At 39.6% G+C, this 27,901-nt stretch overlaps 1 protein-coding gene and 1 long non-coding RNA gene across 10 annotated transcripts in view; one reads left to right on the top strand and one right to left on the bottom strand.

The window, feature by feature from the left end:
• Positions 1-1,229: 1,229 nt before the first annotated feature.
• Positions 1,230-22,938, bottom strand: LOC125918587 (uncharacterized). 2 transcript variants are annotated; one of them, XR_007456492.1, is made up of 3 exons: positions 22,854-22,938; positions 20,497-20,646; positions 1,230-1,721 (listed from the first exon to the last, which is right to left on the bottom strand). It is a non-coding gene; the product is annotated as an uncharacterized LOC125918587 (long non-coding RNA). The 2 variants fall into 2 exon arrangements; XR_007456498.1 differs by lacking the exon at positions 22,854-22,938 and adding an exon at positions 22,489-22,595.
• Positions 22,915-27,901, top strand: part of C9orf72 (C9orf72-SMCR8 complex subunit) — a 27,312-nt gene continuing 22,325 nt past the window's right edge. Inside the window, exons 1-3 of one of the 8 annotated variants that reach the window (XM_049624568.1) lie at positions 22,915-23,002; positions 23,989-24,154; positions 25,214-25,408. The gene's annotated coding sequence lies outside the window, so the exon portion shown is untranslated. Of the gene's footprint in view, positions 23,003-23,199; positions 23,267-23,360; positions 24,155-25,006; positions 25,123-25,213; positions 25,706-27,901 lie in introns of those variants that run through there. The other 7 variants (XM_049624561.1, XM_049624503.1, XM_049624445.1 and 4 more) reach the window with 7 other exon arrangements.

The following is a 27,901-nucleotide window of genomic DNA, read 5'->3' as shown; positions in this document are numbered from 1 at the left end:
ACAGCAGCCAAGTTTGGAAAGCCTAGACTACAGCTTTACAAGAGGAAGATAAGGACATACACCATGTCTTTCAGCACCGAGGACGATGACTTTACCACAGAATACATTCTACATTCAATACAAGCTTGTAGTAGATTTGTTAACAGATGCAGGGGCTAACTCTGACAAAATAATGAAGGCAACAATGATTTACACTGAAACAATTTTTCTTTTTCTTTTATTCTACAGGTGTCTAGAGCTCTGTGTTTACTTTCTCCTATCTCCTATCAAAATCCACTCTATCGGGTGGGGGGGAGGGAGTGGATTCCTTCACTACTTTATACACTAAATAATAATATTGGTGTTGCTCAAACTATCCATGAAAAGGGGCCCACTGAAGCTAATACGTTCATAAAATGCAATAGAAACAAATTATGAGAAAATAAAATTTAAAAATCAAAGATATACAAAATACAAGTCCTAATTTTTTTATTATTGGCTTCAAGAGACTTAAAATTACATTTCAAAATATAAAATCAAAGCAAATATAACACAAGAGAAAATAAGTATCATGGACTGGTCCAGTCTAAAGACTAAACTTTACTGAACACTACAAATTATTAAAAAGCAAAATCTTCTACTTGTGGACATTTCCATTTCCACTGACAAAATATGTACACTGCCTTTATTTTAGAAAGCCAGCCATTGGCTAGCTACTGGTTTGGGATAGGGGTATTGAGACAGAGGTGTTTCCCAGGCCCTTCAGAAGTCAGGATAAAGACATCTAGGCCTGTGCTCAGGATTAGGGAGTTGGCTGGGGCATGGGAAGCAAGCATAGGTCCTGAGAGAAAACAGATCAGCAGCAAAATCTTAACAGAATTTTCACACTTTGGCTATGGTGAACTCCCAAGCTCCTCATTCGAAGCAATGTGGGCCCTGACTTGTACCTTTGCTTTCGTTGAGCCAGCTGTGATATTAATATCCTGTTGTCAAAATTCTACTAACATGTGAAGGTACCAAACTTTTAAAATGCGGAAATTTTGTAAATGTAAAATTAAGCTAAGTGAAGTAATTTTGTTCAGTAGGGGACATATTTGCTATCATATGGGGAGAAAGTTAACAGGGAACTGAGATTGATAATACCAACAAGAAACAGAAACAATATTTTAAAATTAAATAAATGGGTCATTTAGGGACCAACTGACAGATTCTTAATAAAGACTATAGAATGCATTAAACATTAGACTGTATGGAGAGAATGTTTGTAACTTTAATATGACAATTTTACGTGATGAGAAAAACTATGGACTTTGATTTATTGTTTATTGGCACAGTTCTAGAATTATATTCCAGCATTCTGTCTCTGAGACCTTGGACTTGAATTAAGTTGGTGACAGAGTAGAAATAGTACACATATTAGTACACTGTTCATTAAATTGTGGAATAGTTAACAATTTGCATTCCCTCCTGCTTCCCCCCCATATTGGTGCCCTTGACACAGTTTGGAAGCCTCCTCATCTTATCCTCTACTTCAGGTCGTCTGTTTGTCCCCATTCTCTCTAGGGTCTCCTTCCCTACCCCACCACTTTCCCTCCCTGCAATTTTGCAAGCTATCTCTATCCTCGTGATTTGGTTTCAGCTTGTAAAACTGTGTCTTTTCCATAATGCAATCAAACCAGAGAGCCTCTGCTTCACAGGTGGGTCTTGTGATCCGCAGACTCTTGTGAGTCTTTGTCCAGTCTCTGTTAAGAAAGTAAAAAAGAACAATGGAAGCAATTATCCTATTGATTTCAGCTATAAATCCTATTTTGCCCGAGTTGTACGAATGATGAGTATTATGTGAAAATGCTGCTCTCTAGTGCAACAGAACTGCAAATAATGTACATCTATTTCTTACAATCCCATCCAACATATCCCAAAAGGTTCAAATCGAACAAAACAGAGGTAATATGGTAGCTGAATCATAACGTAAGTATGGAGAAGAAAAGGGAAATTCCAAGCATAAAGAAGCTGTAGTGGGAATAAATGTGCTTAAGGAAATATTATTTTAGTTACTTAAACAGGGGTCACAGATAAGAATATTACCAATCCATCAATAGACAATTACTTACAGCTTACTATACACTCAGGAATGAAGTGTGAAAACAGAAGAAGTATCAACATGGGCTCCAACTTCAAATAGTTGTTTGCAATTAGGTCCAGGTGAAAAGATAAGAAACACAAAAGTACATATTTGAGAGCTGGGGAATGTGGTACAGATTCAGTAGTCATATGCCACATTGAGCACTTGAAATGTGGTTAATCCAAATTGGGATATGCTGTAAGTATAAAATATAAACCAGATTTCTGAAGCTTAGAATGAAATAACAACATCTCATGAATAATCTCAACCTGATTGCATGTAGAAATGAAAATATCTTTAAAATAACAGATGAAATAAAATATATCATTAAAATTCATTTTACCTGTTTCTAGAAAATGTAAAATTACATATATGCCTGTATTTTATTTGTTAGAGAGCATGGCTTAAAAAACTGTATTTCAAAGGAATGGGAGCTTAATAGAGAAGGGAATAATCTGGGTCCCCTAGAAGAAATGGCCCTTGAATATGTTTTGCTGAACTTGGAGAGAGCAGAGAGAATAAAAGGTGTGTCAGATCTGGGAAATGGGTGCTGGGATAAAAGAGAAGGTAAGAAAAGAACAGAGAGAGAAGACCCAGTTTGGGGGCAGGGGCGGGGATTACAGAGAACACCGTGATGAGGATGGAAGAAGAACAAGATAGAGGGAGGGCAGAGAGACGGAGTCGTTAAGGCCAGCCAGAGGCTTAGAGCACCTCAGAAGTAAGGCACCCCTTGAAAGGGTTTGAGTAAGGGAATTTTTGGATGAAAGCTGAAATTAAAAAAGAAAACTCTAGCAGTGAGTTATTTAAACTCTCATCCTATTAGAAGGTTCTTATATCATTATTAAATTCAGATCCCCAAATAATAACACAAAACTAATACCACAAAAGCTCAGCCACCCGATTCAATATGAAATAACAACACATTCTCACATGTCCAATTAACCTTGCCCTTCAAAGTTTGGTGGTGTGTGTGTGTGTGTGTGTGTGTGTGTGTAAGTGAGAGAGAAAGAGAGAGAGAGATTTTCAAAGGCTATCACACACAGGTGCTGTGATCTCTAACAGGGAGGGCAATAAGAGAATGGAAAGTAAATAGGAGGCCTGGAAACACTTTCAGATGATGCACCTGAATTAACAGTCCCTTCTTTCATTGTCTATAAAAGAAGCTGTCTTTTCCTGAAAGCCCTTGGAAATGATGAAGTGCTCATCGATAAATATCAATTCCCTTTAAATCATAATGTTTGCCAGTCTGTCTTCCCCTATCTCACTCTTTATGTTGGTCCAGAATGTGACTGTCACAACTATCTGGGTGAACAAGATTGTGAAATGTGGTCATAAAATAAGCGATTATTTTTAAACTCATCTTTGTCACATTGTGATGCTCCACAAAACACCTTTCCCTGGACTACGATTCATTTTAATTGATCCCATCAGCACCATATCTATATCCTGAGTGCCTTCACAATACCCTCTATTTCCAGAGAAGCCCATCAGGTTATGGGTTTGTTAGTAATAAAAATTACCAAGAAGCAGTCTGTGGACGATAAGAGCAATACAAATTCTAAGGAGAGGTAATAAGAGAAATAATGAGCATCCTTCTCACTCCTTGGAAGTGAACAATTCCGAGCTCCCCGAAGCAACACTTAACCTATTGTATTAAACAGTAATGGACAAATATTAAAAATGCTGATGTCAGCATTTAGAATCTGTTGGCTTCAAAATGTCATTTAAAAGTTAAGTTCTCCTAAGTATTGTTTATCACGTTTCTTTCTATAGTGTTCTTTTCTTACTAGGACAGAGCCTTAAACCCCAGAAGAATAATTTTCCTCCTGTTTTAATGATTTGTTTACTGGTTCACTCCAGAGTGTGAGCTGGAAAAAAGGGAAGTGTCATAAAGTCTTTTATGTACCAGGATTTTCAACGATGTCACAGTGGTAGCACTTCCCATTGCCAAAACTATTTGCAGAGCTGGACAAATAAGCATCCAGCGAGCTGTTATGGGGACCTGATCGCTAACCAGACCACAGGCTGCACACATTTCACCTTCTCCCAATCTTCTTGGGGTGTGTACCCGCTAATCCTTTATGATATATAAGAGAGCGAGGAAAGTGATAGAACAGCCCCAATGACACAGACAGCTCTTTTTCTCTCTAAACAAGAAGAATTAGTTGGACTGAAAGGTGGGCTATTCTAGGGGAGTGAGAAAGAGGTGACAGAATCAGAAGGGCCTGAGAGGGCCATCATTTTAGACTATTTCAGGAAGGAAAATAAGTACAATGTGCTTGAAGTGACTTTGAAGCTCTCTTCTGAAGAAGTCCATGCTGAACTGGGGGCACCTTGCAAGATGCAGATTCTGGAAAGCTAAGAAGACTTGGCAAAAAGGAGGCAGGAGTTAATGTTGTCAAATAGGGAGTACCAGTCTTCTGCCCTCCCATGTTTAGGGCATACAGCCAGCATTACTCAATCACAGCACTGCTATCACAACCCTTGTCAATAAAGGGATCCAGGCACGAACTACTGATAAATGGGCATTTGCACTTGAGGTGAACTCCATTTACCATACTGTTTGGACTTTAGGCTTAAAAGTGAAAGGAACCACCATTTTCCTTTGCAACTTGATTTATCCCATGTCACTCGGAGAAAGGCAGGCAGGCAAAGCTTCAGAGCAGAGCAAAGATAAGTTGATATACAAATACCAAAGACATAATTATTAAAAAAAAAATCGTCAACTTCTGAGTCCCCACACTTAAAACGTGCCAGGTATTCTAAATGTCATTTCTAATCCCCATGATAACTCTTTTCAGGGGGCATTATTATGATTCCCACCAACCCCTCCTTTCTGTGGAGGAGACTGGGACTTGGAGAAGGGACCTTCCCCAAACCAGAGCACTCATAAGTAGCAGAGCTGAGATGAGAACTCTGATTCTCTGATCCCAAGTCCCAAATTTACTATTCTAAGCCATTTCACAAAGTGGGAAGTGGTTTTAGAGTTATGAACTTATTTAACATTTATCTTTTATTTATAGGAAGTGATAGATGTCTATTTATAGAAGTGATATAAAATCTTCCTTGAAAATACATTGTATTTATGGGGCACCTGGGTGGCTCAGTCAGTTAAGTGTGTGACTCTTGATTTTGTCTCGGGTCATGATCTCACAGTTCGTGAGTTCGAGTGCTGCACCGGGCTCAGCATTGACAGTGCAGAGCCTGCTTGGAATTCTCCCTCTCCCCTCTCTCTACCCCTACTCTGCTCATGCTCTATCTCAAAATTAGTAAGTAAATTTTTTTAAAAATTAAATAACAAAATAAAATGAATTACATTTCAAAAACCAACACTGATTTAAAGAAAAATATAAGAAAGTTATCTCAGATATTTAGAAGGATATGGCAAAAGGCACTGTGTTAATACATCCATTTACTAGGAAATCAAAGTAAAATGGCTTGAAATAGTGATTTTTAGTGATCACTCCTTAAAGCTCACACAAAAGAGTACTCAAACCTGGATACACAGGGTGAACAAATAGCTTGCTGGCCTACTGGGCTTCCTCTTCTACACTCTTGGGAAACTCCTATGTTAATCAAGCACTCACAGCCTGGGAAGGAGTTTCTATTCTCAGTAAACTGAAGCTGCCGTCAGGAAATTAAGAGGTATCTATTTTGCACTTTATTCCCTTAAGGTCAGGATCTGTGCTTTTAATAGTGACAATTAGCTAACATATATAATTAAGCCATGCAAGTGAATGAAGGGAAAGCAAGGGGAGGAACCCAGGAGCTAGTTTCCTTCTCCAGACATCTTACATAAACAGTACTCAAAGACTGACCCCCAAAGGTGATTTCTTAAAGTGTCAGGAAGGAAGTGCCGACAATAGGGCAAATGTTTTGAGGACAAGTAGAGTTTCTGTAGAACTCCTGAAATAACATGATGTACAAATGTTCTCATTACCTCCAAAGGGTAACCCATTCATAACTCCAGTAACAGCTGATGTTTGTCAATATAAATTTCCAGAGTGACTTCCTAATTTTTTTTCCATTTTGTTTATTTTGAGAGAAAACTCTTAACAACATCAAACCACCTCTGGCCAATATCATCCACTGATATCAGCAAATAGCACTAATATGACTCCTCAATTCTAATTCCCCCCCATATTTCAACATTTCTGAAATTACATTATACCTTACACCTGAGTGACTATACATTCAGTGTGGTCTTTCTTTTTCCTTCCTCATCACATCTCACACTTCATTTTCCCCTTGGCATTGAGTAAATATAATGCGTTAGTGGGAATTACGCTCAGTCATAATTTTAGAAGCATGTCTAGACAAATTATAGACAAATATAAGCCTCTCTACATATTATTGGCTTTGAAGTCATTTCTTTTTTAAACCATTAAACACTAAAACACGTTGTTAGGGAAAACGCATTTGAACAAGAGACCAAGATGGTAGAAAGAAAGAAAAAATTATATAATCAAAAGAATGCCACTATGTCCCAAAGATTAGAGTCACCTTACTATCAAGAAAGTCTAGAGCAAGGAGAACCACATAATTCACAAATTAAAATTTCCAGTACTCATTTATCTTTATTTTTAATAATTCCATTTGTGTTCATGTGTTAGATCACAAGGTCATGTGTTACTCTTCATCCTGGCTTCTCATGTAAACTACAAGTAAGTTTTTATGATAATGATGTGTGGGGTTAGCTATTTATCTTCCCGACAAAGAGATACCTACAAAGAAAAAATTATTCTGCCTCTGAGATGGGATGGCATTAAAGGAATGTTTTCCAGATGCTTTTATAAAAAAAAAAAAAAAAAGCTTAAAGAATATATGCAACATAAAATTTCAATGTAGGCAAAAAACTGTCAAAAAAAAACCAGTCAAAACAAAGGCTACTTTTGGTGGGAAGGGAGGGGATTGTGATAGAGAAGGGGCTTAAAGATTCCTTCTAGGCACAGGGAGGCTGGCAGTGTACTTTTTCTTGACCTGGATGGTGATTACACAGGTGTGTTTACTTTTTGATAATTCACTGAGCTGTGCCTTCTTCCATATATGTGCCATATTCTTCAAATGAAAAAGAAGTTTACAAAATAAATGCAACAGATACAGGATTTCCTATAATATATTATTTGTTGACCAAAAAAAAAGGGGAGAGGATTTATTCTGCCTTCAGGTAAACTGAACTAGGGGCTTTAATATTACATTGACTACAGGGTAAATGTTGACACTAAGGACATTAATCTTGATGCTCTCCCAAGTCATTATCTGTTCCCTAGCATTATCAGAATAAAATATATCTCTATAGAAATAACAATTTCTGGTCAATCTCAAAGAGTAACACTAAGCATGGAAATCAGAAATATTGATCTTGTGTTGGTATAAAGATGTTTCTATTGAAGTGAAATCATTTCTGTAAAATTGTATACTTGCTGTTCTAACACACATAACTGGTCCTGGAATTGCACTGTTCAGGAGACACTCACAAGTGAAAATGACTTCTTTCAATAAGCAGGTTCCAACAGGATCGTTTTGGGGTGTGGATGCTAGATTCCTCTATCTCAAGTTACCCAGGTTACTGAGGACTGAGAGTGGCTCAGTAAGTACTAACTCTTCCTGCCCCCAGCACAAAACAGGAATGATTCCATGAATGGGTGCGGCTTTGGACAGGGGTGATGACAAAAGGATGGAGCACAAGAGGTCTTATGTCCCTGGGGACCAAAACTGGGAGCACCAAAAACATGTGTCTATTCTAACCACCAACAATACGTATGGGACATTAAATTGATTCACATGCCAAATTTGCTGGCTCCATCACTGACTTTGGGTGGTGTCTGTTACAGAGCAAAGACATTGAGGGCGCAGTGTCTCTTCCCACTCCCAGCCTGACTCATGTTAGAGGGAAAGGGTTGGAATTTCCCCTGAAGGTTTTGCACTCCTGTTGAATAATGCCCCCGCAAAAGGTGCATCCATGTCCAAATCTCTAGAAGCTACGAAAGTCACTCTATTTGAAAAAAGGGTCTTTGCAGATGTAATTAAGGATCTTGAGAGGAGATTATCCTGGATTACGGAAGTGGACCGTAAATTCAACGACAAGTGTCCTTATAAGAGACAGAAGAAGAGAAGGAAAGGTGAGACTGGTGTGGCAGAGGTAGTAGTGACATGGCCGGGAGCCAAGGAAGCCAAGGAATGCACCCAGCCACCTGAAGCTGGGAAAGACAAGAAAGGCCTCTCCCCTTGAGCCTTCAGAGGGAATAGAGCCCTGCATTCTGGGCTTCTGCCCTCCAGAACTATGAGGAAATAGCGTTCTGTTACTTTAAGTCATCCAGGTTGTGGTACTTTGTTATGGCAGCCCTAGAAAACTAACCCAACTCCCAAATACGCACCTAGAGACGCTGCTCGTCAAGAAGCACACAATTCCCTCCTGAATGAAAAATACTCATCCTTTGGTAACTTGCAGGCATTTAGTGTTTCTCTGGGTGGCAAGTGGTAGAATATCTTCCCAGAGGAACCCAAGAGACAGGGTGTACCAGGGACAAGTCACCGCCCCCGCTCTCCTCGTGCACGGATGCCTCTGATGGACAGGGTGTGAGTGCACGCTTGCACTTTTTTATGTCTAAACTATTTCACTGGATGAATCATTATGCAAATCTGATCAATTCAAATACCCAAGAGTAGATGATACTGTTTTCTGGCTGCTGAAAGGAGCCTAGCTATTACTGGCAGTTACCAAGTAATGTCTTTCAACTCAGTTTTACTGAAAAAAATAATTAATTATCAGGAATTAGGTGCTTTCGGCATCTGCATCATTCTTACTCACTTATCTCAGGCAACACCTGCAGGCTCTTCCCTGTTTCTCTGTTCACTCAGCTCATTCTGGTCCTTATCACTCATAGAAACTTCTGCATCTGCTAGGTACCTGGAAAGGTTAAGCCTGTATCTCTCTTCTCTCCCTGCTTGACTGGGCCCATGCCTTTCCCATCCCCTCCTCAACACTGCCTGAGTCCCACTCATCTCCCTTACCCTAGTTCACAGCATAAAACCTTTTCAAAAAGATACAGAAGCAGCAGGTAAATACAAATGCAAACAATGAGATATCACTTTACATACATCAGAATAGCTACTATCCAAAAAAAAAAAAATAATAATAACCAGAAAATAACAAGCATTGGCAAAAATACAGAGAAACTGGAACCCTTGTCCACTATTGGTGGGAATGTAAAATGATGCAGACATAGCAGAATACAAAAAAAAAAATTTGAAAATAGAATTACCATATGATCCAGCAATTTTCTGGGGATATACCCAGGATAATTGAAAGCAAGGTCTCAAAGAGATCTTTAAGCCATGTTCATACCAGCATTGTTCACAACAGCCCAAAGGAGGAGGCAGCACAATGTCCATCAATGGATGAATGGATAAACAATGTATGGTTTACACATACAATGGAGTACTATTCAGCCTTCAAAAGGAAACAAATTCTACATGCTACAACATACATGAACCTTGAGAAGTGACTAAGTGCTAAATGAAATAAGCCAGTCATAAAAAGGCAAATAGGTATGATTCCACTTACACGAGGTATCTAGAGTAATTAATAGAAACAGAAGGTAGAATGATGGCTGGGAAGAATGGCAAGTGGGGAGCTGTGGTTTAATGTGTACAGAGTTTCAGTTGCACAAGATGAAAAGATTCTGGAGATTGGTTGCACAGCAATATGAATATACTCAATGATACTGAATTGTACACTTAACATTGGTAAATTTTGTTATGAGTATTTTACCACAAATAAAAATTAGAAGAGATATAAAATATTTCAATTAGATAATAATACAAGCACCTACCCAGACTTGGAGCTCTTCTCCCACTGTCTGTATCCTTATCCCTTCCACCTTCCAAAGTTGGTGTGCATCTGGGTCAAGCATTATTTCTCTACTTTTACTTTCCTTCTACTTACCCCCAACCCATATGTAGTATCATCCTGATACATCTCAAAAACACAATGTTGCCTGGAAAACAGCAAGTTGCAAAATACCACTAATGTAAATGTTAAAGTCACACAAACACAAAAGGTAACTTTGAGAAGAAGTGACTGTCCCCACACCTACAGACTAGACACTACTAGAGTGAACTTTCCTCAGACTTAACTTTCTAAAACATTTGAAACAATCTGCCTGCTTCTTGATGAGCAGTGTCTGTACCTCACATTCAAGGTCCTATTTTTGTTCCCTTGCCTACTTGGTCAGATCGCTCACTGGATGCCCCTCCCATTTAGCCTGGCTAAGACCTCAGTCTTTCCAGTTATGGCTTCACCTCCTGGGCAACACCGTCATAGACAACTTATCATAGATTCAATACCTAGCCCTGGGATCCTCCTGCCTGTGTGTTCATTGCCACACATGCCCCTACCAGATCCCAATGGGTGGGCCTCAGAAGCTTCAGTGATTAACAGATGATGTTGAAAATATGCATTTTTATTTTAGGTTTATGTTAAGATTGGCTTTATGCATTATGGAAATACCTGAACAATTAATTAAACTATCAGAGAAAAAAATCGAATCAAACACTGACGCCGAGACACAAAGCTGAGTGTTTGAGCCCTTTTTATGGCAAGAAACTAGCAAGTTATCTGATCATAAACACTTTACTTTTTCATATTCATCCTCAAGTCCATGTGTGACTTGGATGACCCACTCCCAGGGATGGAAAAATTATTTCACTTTTGTATAGAAAAGATCTTCGGTTTTTAATGAAGGCTTCATGGTCCAGTAATCTGACCTAAAAATCAGAAAGCCAGAAAGATGTGTGACAAGCTTAAATGCTTTCGCTCTTTACTTTTCTGCATAAGGTAAGTAATTTTTATAAGAGACTACAGTGCACTCTGTATATCAGCATTTTTGGTTTTGCAATTGAACTACATGAATGCAATGGCGCTGGTAAGCAAAAGCAGGGCTGGTGTGGTTTTATAAGTGTCTAACAAATCCATCATTTTGCTCCCAAGTGTCCTTATTTCCCTTACATAGATCTCAGACAATGTAGTTCACTGTCTTCAGAAACTATGAAGACCTCTGACTTTATAATCTTACACCTGAATCAAAACTCTGCTCCAACACTCTTTAGTAATGGGCCCTGAGAAAATTGCTTTACTTCTCTGAGGCTTGATGTGTCACGGGTATAATGAGGTTAATAAAAGCCACCTGACACGGACTGACCACATTAGTGGTAACCTAGCTGAAGCATGTAGCACAGTGTCAGGCATATCATATCATGACCAAGGTTTAACACAACTCTTTTGATGCCATTTCATGAAGATCAAATAAAGGTTAAGGATAAATGCAAAGAATCTGTTAATTTGGTTTTTTGTTGCTTTTGTGCGTGTTCATTGGTTTGTTCCTGTTGTGGCTGATTTGATCAGTTGTTTCTCTAAATTAGTGAAATCGATCTACTGGTTTGGCTATTAACATGAATCACAGCCATTTACAATTAATCCATATTTACAGTATCACGATGGAAAAAATTCCCTTTCTTCCCTCTAGGTTCTGTGGCTGACCTAATAATTAAATTGACATAGGACAGATTACCAGGGGAAAAACAAATTTAATTTCATATGTACCGGAGCCACAAAGATATGAGACCCAAGGGCAAGTCAGGCCGTTGAGGAGGCTTATACGCCATCCTAAGCTGGGAAATCAGGTAGGGGCCTGGGACTTCAAAAGGGAGAAGGGTATTCACAGAACGGCAAGAAGAGCAGGTGTTTGGTAACTGATGTTTGCCCTGCCATCTCAAGAGGTCATTCAGATAAAAAGCTATCTCTGGTAATAGCTCTTTCTAGGCCAGACCCCCTATCTAAATTCTTTTAGGTAGTTAAGGGAGAAGTAAAGGTTTTTCTTAAGTCTGCTCAGTCTTGATGGACTTCGGTCCAAGATAATCCTCATACCAAAGTGGTGGATTTGGGGGTGGCAATACCTGCTCCCCTTCAATGGATTACTACTAGATAAGTTTCTAGGGAAAAAAAAGATGGCAGCTGGATCCCCAGTTCACACGTACACCAGGATAAACTCCAAATGGATCAAACACTTATAACGAAACAAGAAAGAACTACAAGAAATATGGAGAATTTTTTATAAACTTAGAGTAGAGAAGGCCTTTCCAACTATGACTCACAATTAAGGTGTCATAAAACAAAAAAAGATCAACCAAACAACTACAAAAAAAAATACCAAAGCAAAAACAAAAACAAAAACCATGTGGCAAAATCAAAAGACAAATATAATACTAGAAATTAATTGCAACTCATTCTCCAAAGGGCTAATCTCCATAGTTGTAATAAATTGCTAGAAATAAAAAAAAAAAAACCCACAGACCAATAATCCAGTAGAAAAAACTGGGCAAAATATAAATCAGGGGGAACAAGGAAATACAAATGATCCTGGGGAAACATATTAAAAGATTTCAGTTGTAATCACAATAAAAGGCAATGCAAATAAAAACAAAGCAACAATATAGCACACCAAGTTACAAAATTTTGCCTATCACATCCTCAAATATCCAAGCTCAGTTAAACATCTGGCGAATTTGTGGGAAATAGGGACTCTTCATTCACTATCAGGGGGAGTGAAATAATACAACACCTACAGAGGGAAAATTGGGAATCTATTTAAAAATTATAATTGCATTTATTCTAGCAACCCTACTTTTGGGGATTTATCTTAAGGATATACCTGTGCACTTAGAAAATCATGTACATTATTCACTTTGTAGTAAAATTGTAAAAGCATGACCTGGAAGCAATTCATACAGCCATCTAAAGGTGACTGGTTATATAACTATCATTCAGCCACAGAATGTAATATTCTGCAGCTCTTACATGAGGAAGACCTCTGTACACTGACATGGAAGAAAAACAGATGGTTGAATGAAAAAAATACAAAACTGGCCACAGAGTATGAGAATGTTGTCTAAGAAAGGAAGGTGATATGGAAACATATGTATATTTTCCTGCATTTTCATAATGAGATACCAGATGAACACAAAAAAATGAATAGAAGAAAGTGGTTTCCTACAAAGGGCAGGAGGAACAGAGCAGATGAGGACTAGGGTGGAGCAAGATTTGCCAGTGTATTAATTTTAACATCATTTGGATCTTTTAACATGTGAATATGTTATCTATTCATAAGATTAATCTTGATTTATTGACTGATTACCCGCTACATAGAAAGCCTGGTGAGTGGCACTATAGTCACACTTTCAAACCAGCTAGCATGAATATTTGTAAGCATCTATGTGCTAGACATGATGTGCTGTACACACTCATGGGAGGTTGGGGAGGAAGAGAACTCATGGTTTATAAATTACATGCGAGTAAAGGTCCCATCCTTGACTTTGTACTGCTTTTCCTCAGGGCCTACCATGGATATCATCTGAGGTGACACAAAACATACATAAGGATAACTATCAACAGTACGGAACAGTGCTAAACAAATACCGAAGGAAAAATGTTCTAGACCAGAAGAGGGAAAAGTCCCAGTGGCCGAACTGGTCCAGAAAGGCTTCAGAGGAAGAAAAACTTGAAGTGGGCCTTGTGTATCATATAAATTAAATCTTTCTCACAAAAGTTCTTCAGTAGAAAAAGTTTTTTTCAGAACCGTTCTGATTATGTTGATTTTCCTGAAGCAGGTGAGAGAGGAGCAAGGAGATAGGAAGCACATGCCCCATCATTTCTACTCAGTTCTCAAAAAAGTGAGTAACATTGCAACATTAGCTTTTCCTGGTCATGTTAGTCCTTCCTCAAAATGAAATTAGTACACGGAAATGAGAGTTGGATTGCAAGTCACAATTTTAAAAATCTCACTTCTTCATTTTATTCCTTTCCAATTTAAAAGTTTCCATCATCTCAGGGAAGCTTTTCTCCTTGACAGCTTTCACAGTCATTTTCTCTGAATGGGTTGGCCAGAATCAAGAGAGGAATCTTAAGTTTCCATTCCTGTCCTACACCTACAAAGTGGTTTTACTTTGTAAATGCTCTTCAAGCTGCAGCAATTAAAAGAGGGAATGCCATCTTGAAGGAGTCATTTGTCAAGACTCTCAGGATCATACTGTCCATCTATTACCTGAATGGCCTCTTTGGCACAGCTTAGCTCACCCCTGAATGCCTCCCAGGAGAGGAACTCTCTACCAATGTCATCTTGGTGCAACTCTGTCAGAAGTTCTTATGCTGAGATGGAAAAACTCTCCTTTCTTCAACTGCCTGGTTCTACTGCTAGCCCCAGAACCCTACAGACAAGACAGATTCATCTCACAGGAGTTAAACTAGGCACGCCAGAAGAATCAACCCTCTTACATTAGCCTGGAGTCAGCGTATTGACGTGGCATAGGGAAGGGCAGTAAATAATGTCTTGTTGTAGGGGCACCTGGGTGGCTCAGTCGGTTAAGCATCCGACTTCAGCTCAGGTCATGATTTCACTGTTCGTGGGTTCAAGACCCTGTCTGTGCTGACAGCTCAGAGCCTGAAGCGTGCTTCGGATTCTATGTCTCTCTCTCTCTCTCTGCCCCTCTCCTGCTTGTACTCTGTCTCTCTCTGTCTCTCAAAAATAAATAAATGTTCAAAAACAATTTTTTTAATTAAAAAAATAATAATAATGTCTTGTTGCTGTTGTTCCTGTATGGTTCTAAACAAACCTGTATCGGGTATGCATTTAAGTTAATTAGGTAACAATATTTTGATTAATTGCAAAATAGGGTATGTTGAATGTACTAGTTAGTCATCTAGTTAACCAAATTCACTTGAAAAATAATGTTTTCAGAAGTGTATCTTAAACATGTAAAATAAGTAGAATAAATGTCTTCCGAGCACACACTACCAAATATTTCAGTAGTTCCCTGTTAGTTTAGGTCCAAGGTACTCAAGGAAACAATTCAGAAGTGATAATCAACAGACAAGCCGCCTTCTCTTCCACCAAAGTAACAGCCACATAGAAATGAGGTCTTTGAACACATTCCTGGAGAAGAAGACTTATTTTGAATAAAGTGCTATCACCTAGGTTAGTAATACCCCAAGCAAGTTTTATGGCTCTCTAAGGAAAGAATTAGCCTACTCATTTGGGAATTTAGTGGTGTTTGGAATGCAGAAAGTGACAAGGAGGTTGGAAATGGATTGGCTTTGGGGCTTGTTCTGCTATATAAATAATAATGAACCTTTTCCGACATGAAGTAATATGAAATGAAAAAAAATAAAATAAAATCTGTCCCTAGAGTATAAAATTACTTCATAACCCAATTTGCATTTCTCTACTCCAAGCATATTTTCTGGGAGTTCTACTTAGAGAGAGAAAGCTGCTGAATGATAATTAATTTTAACAAGCACTTGGCACACAGAGCTGGACAGTACACAGGCTGCCTGCCCTAGAGCGAGTAGGAATTTGAACTCTACTTTTTACGGTGTTTTTTTTTTTTCCATAATGACAATATTTAGGCATGAAAATGATCAGGACTTCAACTTTACTTTGTTCTTTCTTTTTTTTCTTCATTTGGATTTGTCATCCATTTAATTCAACTTAAATGCACAAGCAGTTTGTAAACACTGTTAAGAAATGTGGGAGATAATTGGATCATGGTGCAGCAACACCAGAAGGGCATTAGGTATTTGCTACTCATCAAAGAGACCATTCGTTTTTCTTTTCTTTTTCCCCCTGTGTTCAGAAAAGAAGGAAAAAAAAGTGCACATCTCCTGACTTATAACTTATAGTTCATTGGTGAAAAAAGTGCTTTAGAATGAGATCTTTATATCATTTCCCATGCAGTATTTTCATTCTTTCCTGAAGCACTATTTGGTAAAAGCAAGTGATAGTCTTGAGATGTGATCATCAATGTTCCAGCACTATTTCTCGTTTATACCCCTGCACGTGGAATACTGGCAAGCAAATAAGGAGTCGTTTCTGAAGAGGATATTAATTTTGAGAGAACTAACACTTTGATTTCATAGTAATAACTCACCTCTCATCTATCCATCTAGCTTACTGTTCTATACTAAATTACGCGTGTCTACAGGTTTATAATGTATATGAAAAATTGCAAAATCTTAATTTTGACAGAAAAGACATTCTTTAATTTCCCAGGCAAGCTACTAAAAAGATGAATATCTCTCTATGTATTTTCAGATGAAAAATAATGACATACTAATCCATGCCTTCTTATAGTTTCGAAAACAGACTCACTACCTGTGACTCAGTTCCTTGCTCTCACAAAGGGAACTAATTAACCTTCATGATTAACAACTCATCAAATTCCATTGCTTCTATAAAGGCAATATTTTTTATCTTTCATAATCACATTTAAACTCATAATTAGTGCCATGGATAAAACTGTAGGTTAAAAATAATGTCTGAATTTCTTAACCTCTTCCTTTGGAAGTTCATGAAATGTTTATCTAGAAATCTTGACGCTTAAGTGGTCTGTTATTTTTGTCACCTACAAACACAATAATGTTCAAATTAAGCTTTTCCTTATCAGGATCCCTTGATCTTGTGCCATATTTGGAGCTTAGCAAAATTCTGCAAAGTCAAATCTATGTATAGATTAAAACAATTTTCTTAATTTATTCTTGATTCTGATGGGAACTTTCTTAAATTGCACTCAATATTTACTGAGAATCTAATACAATCAAGGCACTAAGCCTAGAAACAAGGGGAAGACAAAGGTGAATAAGAAAAGGTCCCCGCCCTCAGGAAGATTTCAATCTGGTGAGGACATAGATTATATTCATTTTACATTGTTAGTTATAGATCTGCCCCAAACTAAAGGTATGACCTTGAGAGAGGCCTTCTTGTTCTTGCCTTCTCAATCTCTTCATCTATAAACTAGGGATCAGGCTTAGATTTATTCTAGAAACACCAACTGAGCATCTACCATGGGATAATAGTGGCTAACCCTAATGAGCAATTACCATGGGGCAGGTTGCAGGGTAAACATTTTATGTGTATTATCTCATTTAATCTTCAAAGCAATCCCAGTTTTCAAGGGGAGGAAATTGAGGCTCAAAGATGTTAAGTGACTTGCCCAAAGATACAAAGTAGCTAAGCCAGGATTCAAACCTAGGCTAGCCTGACTTCAAAGCTGATGATGCCTTTAAACAGTATATTGTGTTTTTGCCACTATCTTTAATGGTTTCTAATTTCTTTACTGTTAAGTTTTTTATTTTAATTTCACTGTAGCTAACATACAGTGTTACGTTAGTTTCAGTTGTGCAATAAGTGATTCAACAATTCTATACATTACTCAGTACTCATCATGATAAGTGTGCAAATAGTGTCTAATTTGAATATTATATGATCATTATTTGCCCTAAAATTGTAAAATGTAAATACAAAGAGTTTGATTTTAATATTAATAGCAAGAGGAGTGGAGGTTAAGGGTGCATAACTGAATGTCACATTGATTCCAACCAAGGAAATCCAAGGAGACTTCCTGGAGGAGGCAACATGTGGCTGCAATTTCCTCTCACACACACACACAGAATGAACTGGAGCAGTAAGGGCATTCCAGGCCAGTGTATTATGTGAGTGGTCACAAAGCTGTAAACGCTCATGGATCTGCAAGCAACTAGTAGAAAGGGCAGTAAGAATGAGGCCTTGAAAACTCAGCTAGAGACAGACTGTGGACAGCCTTTAGTCATGCTAAGGACCCTGAACACTATGGGAAATAGGGAGCAACTGAAAGTTGTGCATGAGAGTGAAATGATTGATACCTTTTTGTTTTGAGTTTATTTCTTTGGTTTGTTGTTTTCAAATATTTACACCCAATAAGAACAGTGAGCAAAACTGCCAAACACAAAATGAACATCCAAAACTAGTGATACTAAACACTAGCAACAAAATATTTAAAATGTCATTTTCAGGGGCACCTGGGTGGCTCAGTCGGTTAAGTATCCAACTCTTGATTTTGGCTCAGGCCATGATCTCACAGTGGCAAGATTGGGCTCTGTGCTGGGCATAAGGCCTGCTTAAGACTTTCTTTCTCTCTCTCTCTCTCTCTCTCTCTCTCTCTCTCTCTCTCTGTCTCTCCCTCTCCTCTTCCCCTACTTGCTCACTCTCTCTCTAAAAAAAAAAGTAAATAAAAAAGTAAAATGTCATTTCCAGGAGAAAAAATTTTAATAGCAACACAAAATATAACTTGGGGAAAATGTCAAAAAATATGTGAAGCATCTTTTCCATGAAACTTATATAACCTCATTAAAGAATATATGAGGAGTTGTAAGTAGAGTGATACGCCATGTTTATAAATGTAAGGACAATAAATTGACCTATAAGTTCAGTACAACTCCAATGAAAACCTCACAAAGGTTACTTGTGGAAGGTTAGAGGCCAGTCATTACAGTCATATGGAAAACAAAGGGTCAAGTTTGTCAAGAAAATTTTGAAGAGGAAAAAGGGTAGATGTTAAAACTTCACAGATGTCTGATTAAGAGGTACAAATTTCCACTTATAAAACAAATAAGTCACAGAGATGAAAAGTACAGCAGAGGGAACATGGTCAACAATATTGTAATAACTCTGTAAAGCGACAGATGGTGACTGCACTTATCGTGGTCAGCAATGAGTAATATATACAATTGTCCAATCACTATGGTGTACTCCTAAAACTAATATAGCATTGTATGCCAACTGGACTTCAATTAAAAAAAAAAAAAAAAAAGATGTCAAAACATTTTAAAACTAAGTGACCTGAGATTGTTCCCAAGGACAGTTATTGTTTTGTTTCTTTTTTGTGCTAACAAAATTGTGTGGGAAAGGAGGTAGGAAAGATGACATTGATGACACAAAAGACATGAACTCTGGAGCACCTGGGTGGCTCTGTAGGTTAAGCATCTGACTTTGGCTCAGGTCATGATCTTGTGGTTCGTGGGTCTGAGACATGCATCGGACTCTGTGCTGACAGCTCAGAGCCTGGAGCCTGCTTCAGATTTTGTCTCTGTTCCTCCCCCACTCATGCTCTGTCTCCCTCTCTCAAAAAATGAGTAAATGTTAAAAAAAATTAAGAACAAAAAAACGACATGAGCTCCTCACCTACTTCAAATCAAAGTGATCCTGAACCTGAAACACTATCACTCTGGCCCTTGAATAAGGACAAAGGCCTTTTTCAAAAGAAGCCCTTGCCTGACAGGAGCCTGGCCTAAGGATAACAATTCTTAGTAGGAATCAAGTTGCAGTTAGCCAGCTGGCATTTATATCTGATATGTACCAAAAACAAAGGAGTCATAAGATGAAATTGTAAGCCCACCTATGGGCCTGGGTCATATAGCCTGTGACAAAGTTGAGAGGCAGAAGCCACACATGAAGTAACTAAAGAACTTACTTAAAAGCAACATACGAGTAAGCGTAGTGAAGTACAAGCATAAATGAAAAAAATGCTGAGAGCTGCAAGTGAGGGTTCCGACAGGCAGATGGACTCAGAGAGACATTCTGAAATGGGCCTGGGAAGGGTCTGGCTATAGAGGGAGTCACTGCCACTTATCTGCCACTACTCCACTGTGACTCAGGCATTACAGGACAGCACCAAAACTATCCCCCTGCACTATCCACTGCATCTAAATTCTGTCAAATTATGACAAACTTACCAAGATATAACTTCAAAATCTGTCTTCCTCTACAAGAAATTGGCTAATGAACTTGTCTAAGATTTTTTTAAATGTTTATTTTTGAGAGAGAAAGTGCAAGTGGGGGAGGGGCAGAGAGGGAGACACAGAATCTGAAGCAGGCTCCAGGCTCTGAGCTGTGCGCACAGAACCCTACATGGGGCTCAAACCCACCAACTGTGAGATCATGACCTGAGCAAGAGTCAGATGCTTAATCAACTGAGCCCCCCGGGGGCACCTTATCTAAGATTTAAGAAATCAGTAGGCTTGTCTTCCAACTTGTTCTCTTTCTTGTTATGGGTTCTATGATGCTGCAATTAACTAGGAATTTCTTCTCCCTGGGGGCTCTTTATTTTGGGCCTTAGATCTTTCACACCTGTTGCTTCTGAGGTGCACAGCACCAGCACGGAAGGAACAGAGGTTAGTACCTCGTGGAGGATGTGATTCTCCTCATTGAGAAGTTTATCATTTATACAATGGTGAATCCCAGAAGGACATGAAAATACACATGGGATTCTAATGTTCTCTCACAGGGGTGTTGCCTACAATGTGCATCATTAGAGCCGTTGTGGACCCATTAGAGCTTTCTAAACCATTTATATCACACTAGATCACAGAACTAACTTAATAGATCGTAACTAGAAGTACCTCGGCTGGGTGCTGGCTCATTTATATTGCAACCAAAAGGCAATGCACCATAAAGTACATATTGATAAGTCTGCAATGAATAAGGCAACCACATAAAATCTCATTACTTAAAAGAAATTAAACTCACTGTGGTTTATATAGCAATATTCCTCATCCATGTCGACATCAGATAGTTCCCATGCCAGTCACAGTTAAATCTAATTTGCTGTAATCCTGGTAAATGGGAGGTAATCAACAAATCCTCAGCTCCGGCTCCAAAGCAGCACATAAGACATTTCTGAAATACATTAGTAAAGAGAGGATGGGGAGGCTTCCTGCCAATAACTGACATTTGTTATGTACCAATAATATTCCCTGGGTTCTGATACTCTATTTATTGGAATTATAAATATGTACACAGTTTAAGAGATTTACAAGTCATTTCTTATTTCTTCTGTTATCCTTGCATGATTACTAAAACCAAAATTAAAGCCACCCTTGTGTGAATGTGCTATTCTAAATTCTTAGCTTACTTGATCTCAGGTTAGCCTCACAACAACCTGGTGAGAAATTATTCTGCTTGCCATTTTGTAGCTAAGGAAACTGAGGTAAGAGAAGGTACATACCTCAAAAAACAACCAAACAAACAAAAGAAAGAGAGAGAGGGAGAAGTTACATGCTGCCCAGTCTCACAACTGATCAAAGGCAAAGACAGAATTTATACCAGATCTGATTCTAGAGCCCAACCTCTTAACATCTGCTTCACTGCTCTCCTAGTTGAGCCTTTTTGTATGATTGCTAATTAATTACACGTGGATAGGAGGATAGCTCAAAATTTCTAAACAGGATCTTGGAATATTAGTCGAATTGGAAATGGAGGACTAAGTCTCTTACTTGAAGAAACATTTCAATAACAAAACGTATTTTCACTAGATGGCTGAGTTATTTGGGGTGGTTTATTTGGGCTGATTGACAGAGTCTGGAGGAAATAAGGGTTAAAGCCAGATTCCCAAGCCATCCTTCGGTTCTGCTAACATGGATCACATCACCATGTATTTAGTATCATTTTCTCTTTGGTTCCCTGAAGAAGGAATGGACGCTAGGATATCTGTCCTATTTTACACCTTCCAATGTAAAATTTTACACCATACAAGTACTGTGGATCACAGTACTAAGTCACAACTACCTTCTCCCTCTTGAGTTTTTTGCTCTAATCCACTGAAACACATTGACTAAGGAGCACAGTACCGAACACACAATAGGAACTAAATGAATGGTACTTATTTGGTGCTATGATATAAGCATACAGCACTGACTGGGTAAGGGATCTAATTCTGCAAAGGGTGTTAAGTTTGAGGGAGTCATTTGTGTATTTATTCCTTCTTTTCTTCCTCAATGATAAAGATGTGCTGTATGCTTTTTTAAATATTTTTTTAATATTTATTTATTTTTGACAGAGAGAGAGAGAGAGAGAGAGAGAGAGAGAGCGCATGAGTTGGGCAGGGGCAGAGAGAGAGGGAGGCACAGAATCCAAAGCAGGCTCCAGGCTCTGAGCTGTCAGCACAGAGTCCAACGCGGGGCTCAAACTCACAGGCCGTGAGATCATGACCTCAGCCCAAGTCGGACGCTCAATGGACTGAGCCACCCCAGGCGCCTCTGTGCTGTATGCTTTTTAAAGATGAAAAATGTTAAGTGCTGTTCCTCTGTACCATGGATATATACACCTGCATACCAAAGGCTAATCAACTCGAGGTTTAGAAACAAATCATACGGCACATCAAATAGAATGGTGAAGTACATTATCGAAGGCCAAAAAACCCCAACATCTCCACGTTGCGCAACTAGCAAAAATGACGTTTAAAAGTGTGAAAATCAAGCTTAAGAAAATGCTTGTACGTAAGGAAGACAAAACTGTGGTGACTAGGTTTTGCGGGAAAAGGAAATTACCTAATCAGACTTGAAGTGAAGTTACAGCACACTTAATAGTGTCATAAGGAAAAAATAAATCCATTAATTCAACACACTTATTGAGCGCCCACTACCTGTCAAAGCACAAACCATTCACAACTATCAACTCTGCTTTCTCGGGTCTAAGCAGCTTTCCTCACTAATGACACCACTATCTCGGCTAACACCTTACCCCCCATTTTCACCGCACGCGTCATCGAACAAAGGCAGGGAACAAATGCAGCCCGCCCTCTTCCACATGCCTCCCGCCTTCACGTAAATGCAAATCGAAAACTTCAAGACGCGGGGCGCCTGGGTGGCTCAGTCGGTTAAGCGGCCGAGTTCAGCTCAGGTCATGATCTCGCGGTCCGTGAGTTCAAGCCCCACGTCGGGCTCTGTGCTGACAGCTCGGAGCCCGGAGCCCGTTTCAGATTCTGTGTCTCCCTCTCTCTGACCCTCCCCCGTTCATGCTCTGTCTCTCTCTGTCTCAAAAATAAATAAACGTTGAAAAAACAATTCTTTAAAAAAAATAAAAAAAAAGAAAACTTCAAGACGCACCTACGGCGTCCCACGAGGAAAACGAAATTAAGCAGCGACTTCTTCCGCCCACGTAAAAGATGGCGTTTGAAGCGTCAACCGTCCCTGCTGCCCGGTTTCTTCCCTTCGGGGGCGGGGTCCAGGGAGATCAGGAGGTGTGTGCTTCGGAGGTGTGTGCTTTTGTTTTCCTCATCCTTTCTCCCCTCCGCTTGCTTTCACAATATTCGCTGAAGATGACGAGCGAAAGATTGGGTAAAATCTACTCAGAGGAGCACCAGGCGGGAAACAACTGCGGCGTGAAGGGGTTTTTGGGGCCGGAACGCGAGCGAGGGGCCGGGCCCTGGGGCGGGGCCAGGGGCGGGGCGGGGCGGAGGCCGGGCTGCGGTTGCGGTCCCTGCGCCCGCCGCGGCTGAGTCGATGGTGGTGGCGAGTGGGTGAGTGAGAAGCCGGCGGGCCGGCGATTGTTTGGGGTCCGGGTCCTGGGACCGCGCGGGGGCGGTCGCGGTGGCACCTATCCTCCGGGCTCGGTTGGTCCTCCCTGACCGAAACCCGGCATCAGGTTTTCCAGCTGGTGACTAGTGGAGTTGCCTCCATCCGGGCCCCCGCCTTCCCGGCAGCGGCGGCAGGGAGACCAGGGCTGCAGACCGGGCCTCTAGCCGGCTTTCCCGCTCGCAGCTCCCGAGCCGGCCCCTTTCCGGAATCCTATGTGAGACCCAGAGGGGCCCGCCGCACCACCTGCACCGCGGGTTCTAGGGAAAGGCGCCTCCGGCACTGGGAGGCCTGGTCCTGGGAAAGGCCAGGGGCAGGTGGTGCGCGGTGAACCCCGAGTCAGGGTCCGAGAGGAGATAACTGCGGGGTGGGATGGTGGCCCGGGTTATACCACATAGCTACCCAATTCGAATCGAAGTTTCTAGAGATTGCTGATGCCTTGTAAATTTGGGGAGCGATTCTAGACTGGGCTGTGCTCCCACTGTGTGGGTCATGACTTGCTTCACAGCTCCGAGGTTACACAGACTTACTTAAAGGAAGTGACCTTTGACTTGAGCATCACTTGGCTGATGGTATCTTTTGCAGAAAGAAGTGCCCTGATTACATGACTACTGTGCCCACACGGGGTCTGAGTCACCCCGTGAACTCACCAGTCTTCTGTATTCAGCAGAGGGAGGTCATGAACTTGCCCAAGAGAGATGGCCCTTTGAGAAACACTGGAGATTGCTAGCTGGGCTCTAGCAAAGTAACAGCCTGGTTGTGGCCAGTGGATAATTTTCGATTCCGACTGTTCCCATCCCTCACCTGTGATGCAAAGCAAGGGGACACAACACGTATGGCATTACTTTTAATTTGTACTTTTAACTTGAAAAATACTGATACCATCTTTCTCAGGCTTAAGGAAACTTTTAACATAATGGGAAGAAATATCACAGAAGCTAGAGTATATTATATGAAAGCTTAATAATACAGAGTCAGAATACTTGGAATACGATGGTGTTATGTGATGCAGATACCTTTGGCCAGCACCTCCGCCAAACCCTGCTGCTTTGGGAAAGCCCGCAATTAGTTGGAAAATCACCTGGTGATGTCTGCTTTTTATACATCCAAAACAAAAATGAGAGAAATTCTAGACAACGTTGCTGATGGTGCACTAAGCCAGCACTAACCTGCTCCAGGAAACAGTGCATTGGAGCTAAAGATTTTTTTTTTTTTCCCTCTTTATAAAGTTGATAAAATAGTCTCTTTATTTGGCTCTGTTAGCAGTCCAAAATTTGCTTTGGGGGGGAAAGAACTTAAAAAAAAAAAAAAAAAAAAAAAAAAAAAACAATGAAGACTCCTGTCTTTCAAGCCTGCCCTAGGGCCCTATGGTAATTAAGTAGTTCTAAGGAGCTGTGTGGGTTAGGCTTCCTATTATGTGAGAAACTTGGATCTGTCAGAGATAGCCTGATAGTGATATCCTAAACTTCATTTACGAATCTAGCCTGATAAAAGTTTAGAAAGTGTTGCCCACAGTCTGGTGTTAACAAACAGTTCTCTGTCATTAAAGCTGGCCTGAGCATCATCTGTTTTAGGAAGTGGGCTGGTTAAGGATCCTGCTTCTTTTAGGGCTGGGAGAAAATAAACTGAAAGCATGGTCACAAGAAATGTGAGCCTTATGATGGCACAATTCTGATTTACAACAGCAGTGGGCCAGCCAACTTTGTAAATACCAGTGAGAGAAGAGACGGCTGATTTTTAGCAAAAGTTTAAGAAAAAGCAAAGCTTCAAACCTACTACTCTGCCAGAAGTTTTACAGATGGTAATTAATATAATCTTTATGCCTGCATATGTTGGATGATTTTCAGTAAGTATATTGGTACATCCTCATGAACCCTATTCTTTGTTTACAGGAGTGGCAAGCCACCGTGTCACCCAATTTGGATCCTGGCTTCCCTCAAAAGACTCTTATGGCTATTGCTTGATTACCTTCTGGAGTAGCCAACTACATATAGATATATAGATAAAAGACTATTGGTTTTGGCCTGATTTTTTGCAGCCACCTTTATATATATGGATTTTCCTTACCAAGGATGATGACTTTAAGTGTTAGTAAAAGTATTTTTACAGCTCTCCTAACTATTCTTCTCTGTAACATTTCATTTCTCAAAATTATTAATTTTGAAAGGATTTTAAGCTAAACAATTCAGCATGGACCTTGTCCTTTCTTTTCTTTCTAATGAGACTAGCAATGAGACTAAATGTAATTAATGGTCTGTGATAGTTGAATTTTCACAATCTGGTAAAAATCTCCCCATCCCCATAATCCAACCAGATTTTGCTCTAGGGCTCAGTTCGGTTTTAGGAAATGCTTCTATTTTCAACGTAACGATGAAATGTTTGAGGTAAAGGTTTGTTCTTATGATTATTCATCTTTTTAAAAAAATTTTTTTTAAGGTTTATTTATTTTGGGGAGAGTGTGAGAGGGGGAGGAGCAGAGAGAGGAGGGGGGAAGACATAGAATCTGAACCAGGCTCCAGGCTCTGAGCTGTCAGCACAGACAGGGTCTTGAACCCACGAACATGGGATCATGACCTGCACTGAAGTCAGATGCTTAACGGACTGAGCCCGGGGTTCACGTGCCCCAAATATTCACCTTTTTTATTCAAAACAGAAGAACAAAAGAAAAATGTTACAATACAATTTGGTGGCTATGTGTTAACCCATCTCCTTGGCCTCCAGTTTGTTGTTACTAATGATGACAAATAACATCATTACAGTTTTAATTCAAATTACATTCCTGTATTCTGTCATTGTAAACTGTTGAAATTGTATCCAAAACAGTAGATATTGTAAATAAACTAGACGGTGTATGTCCAGTATAGTCTTTTGAGACTATTAAGTTGATATGACACATTAAAAAGTAAACATTGCCTAAATGAATTACGGAACTAAAAGATACATACATAAACTGCCTATTTGTTAAATCATTTCTACACATGCATACAATAAAGTGTTTTTGCAAAGATCCGTATACCTATCCTTGACATGCATGATAAAAATGCTCGTCTAATACTCTAAAAATAGAAGCTACTGCTTTTCAACAGTCTCTGAACTCTCTTGACAAGATGCAGATAAAATTCTTTAAGTAAATGAATTGTAGTTACAGATCAAATGTACCTCCCAAAGCAGTCCTGCAATCAAAGATAGGTATATCATAACTAACCTATTAATTGCTATCCTTTATCATTATGATGAACACATTCCACAATTTTAGACTTGCTTAAATGGTTCTTTTGGTTTAAATGGTTTCTTATGGTTCTTTTCATTTTGGGTCTTTAAATATATGCATTCAATTGTTTTTAAAGATTTTGTTTTTAGGGGTGCCTGGGTGGCTCAGTTGGTTGGGCAACTGACGTCGGCTCAGGTTATGATCTCACAGATCGTGAGTTCGAGCCCCACATCGGGCTCTGTGCTGACAGCTCAGAGCCTGGAGCCTACTTCACATTCTGTGCCTCCCCCTCTCTCTACCACTCCCCTGCTCACTCTCTGTGTCTCTCTGTCTCTCAATAATAAATAAATGTAAAAAAAAAAAAAAATTTGTTTTTAAGTAATTTCTTTACCTGGGATTCAGACCCACAACCTCAAGATCAAAAGTCACATGCTCCACCAACTGAGCCAGCCAGGTGCCCCTCAGTTTTAATATTAGGCAAGAATTATTCATTTTACACTAATATCACATAGAGTATATACTTTAAGAGTGTTATATTTCAGTGGGTTAAGATGTTATGAGACCTCGATTCTTGCCTGACTCTGTGACCTTGGGCAGTTTGCTTTTGTCTCTGTGTGTATTATCTCAGTGGTTTGAAAGGCTTGGCCAGTATCCCATCCAGTCACTGTGCTCTTTACATGTTCTAAATAGCTAAAGTTTTTTTTTTTTTTTTTTAATTTTAGCCATTTAGCATAGAACTCTCTTTGTAATGAACTCAGTGCAATGCTATGCTGCTTCCTTAAATTTAAGTAGCATATTAAATGTACTTATCTTCCTCTTGATGTTTCAATGTCATGTTAAACACTGAATTGGGCTTCAGTACCCTGAGAGCTTGTTGAGAATAACAGGACTTTTTGCTCATTTTTGTTATGGTCCCAGATTGTTGTGTTTTTGTTTCTTGTTTGCTTTCCTTCCTCCCTTCTTCCCTGTCCCCCCTGCCTCCAACAGCTTTAGGATGTTTTTATTGACAGGTGTCTTTACTTGTTTCTAAGACTGCCATAACAAAGTACCACAAACTGGGTAATATAAAACAACAACAATTTATTCTCACAGTATTGGAAGCTGGAAGCCCAAAATAAGGTGTCTGTAGGGACATGCCCCTCTGAAGGCTGTAGGGAAGTATCCTTCCTTGCCCCTTAGCTCATAGCAGTTACCAGCCATGTTTGGCTTTCCTTGGCTTGTAGCCATATCATTCCAATTCCTACATCTGTCTTTACACAGCCCCATTTCCTCTTTGTCTGTGTGTCTCTAAATCTTTCTCTCTAAGGACACCAATCATTGGATTAGGATCCACCCTCATCCAATATGACCCCATCTTAATTTGATTACA

This window comes from Panthera uncia, chromosome D4 (genome assembly GCF_023721935.1).
Source record: "Panthera uncia isolate 11264 chromosome D4, Puncia_PCG_1.0, whole genome shotgun sequence".
Lineage (NCBI taxonomy): Eukaryota > Metazoa > Chordata > Mammalia > Carnivora > Felidae > Panthera > Panthera uncia.
Note: the sequence above shows the minus strand (reverse complement) of the source record. Positions and strands in the feature narration are given on the sequence as shown.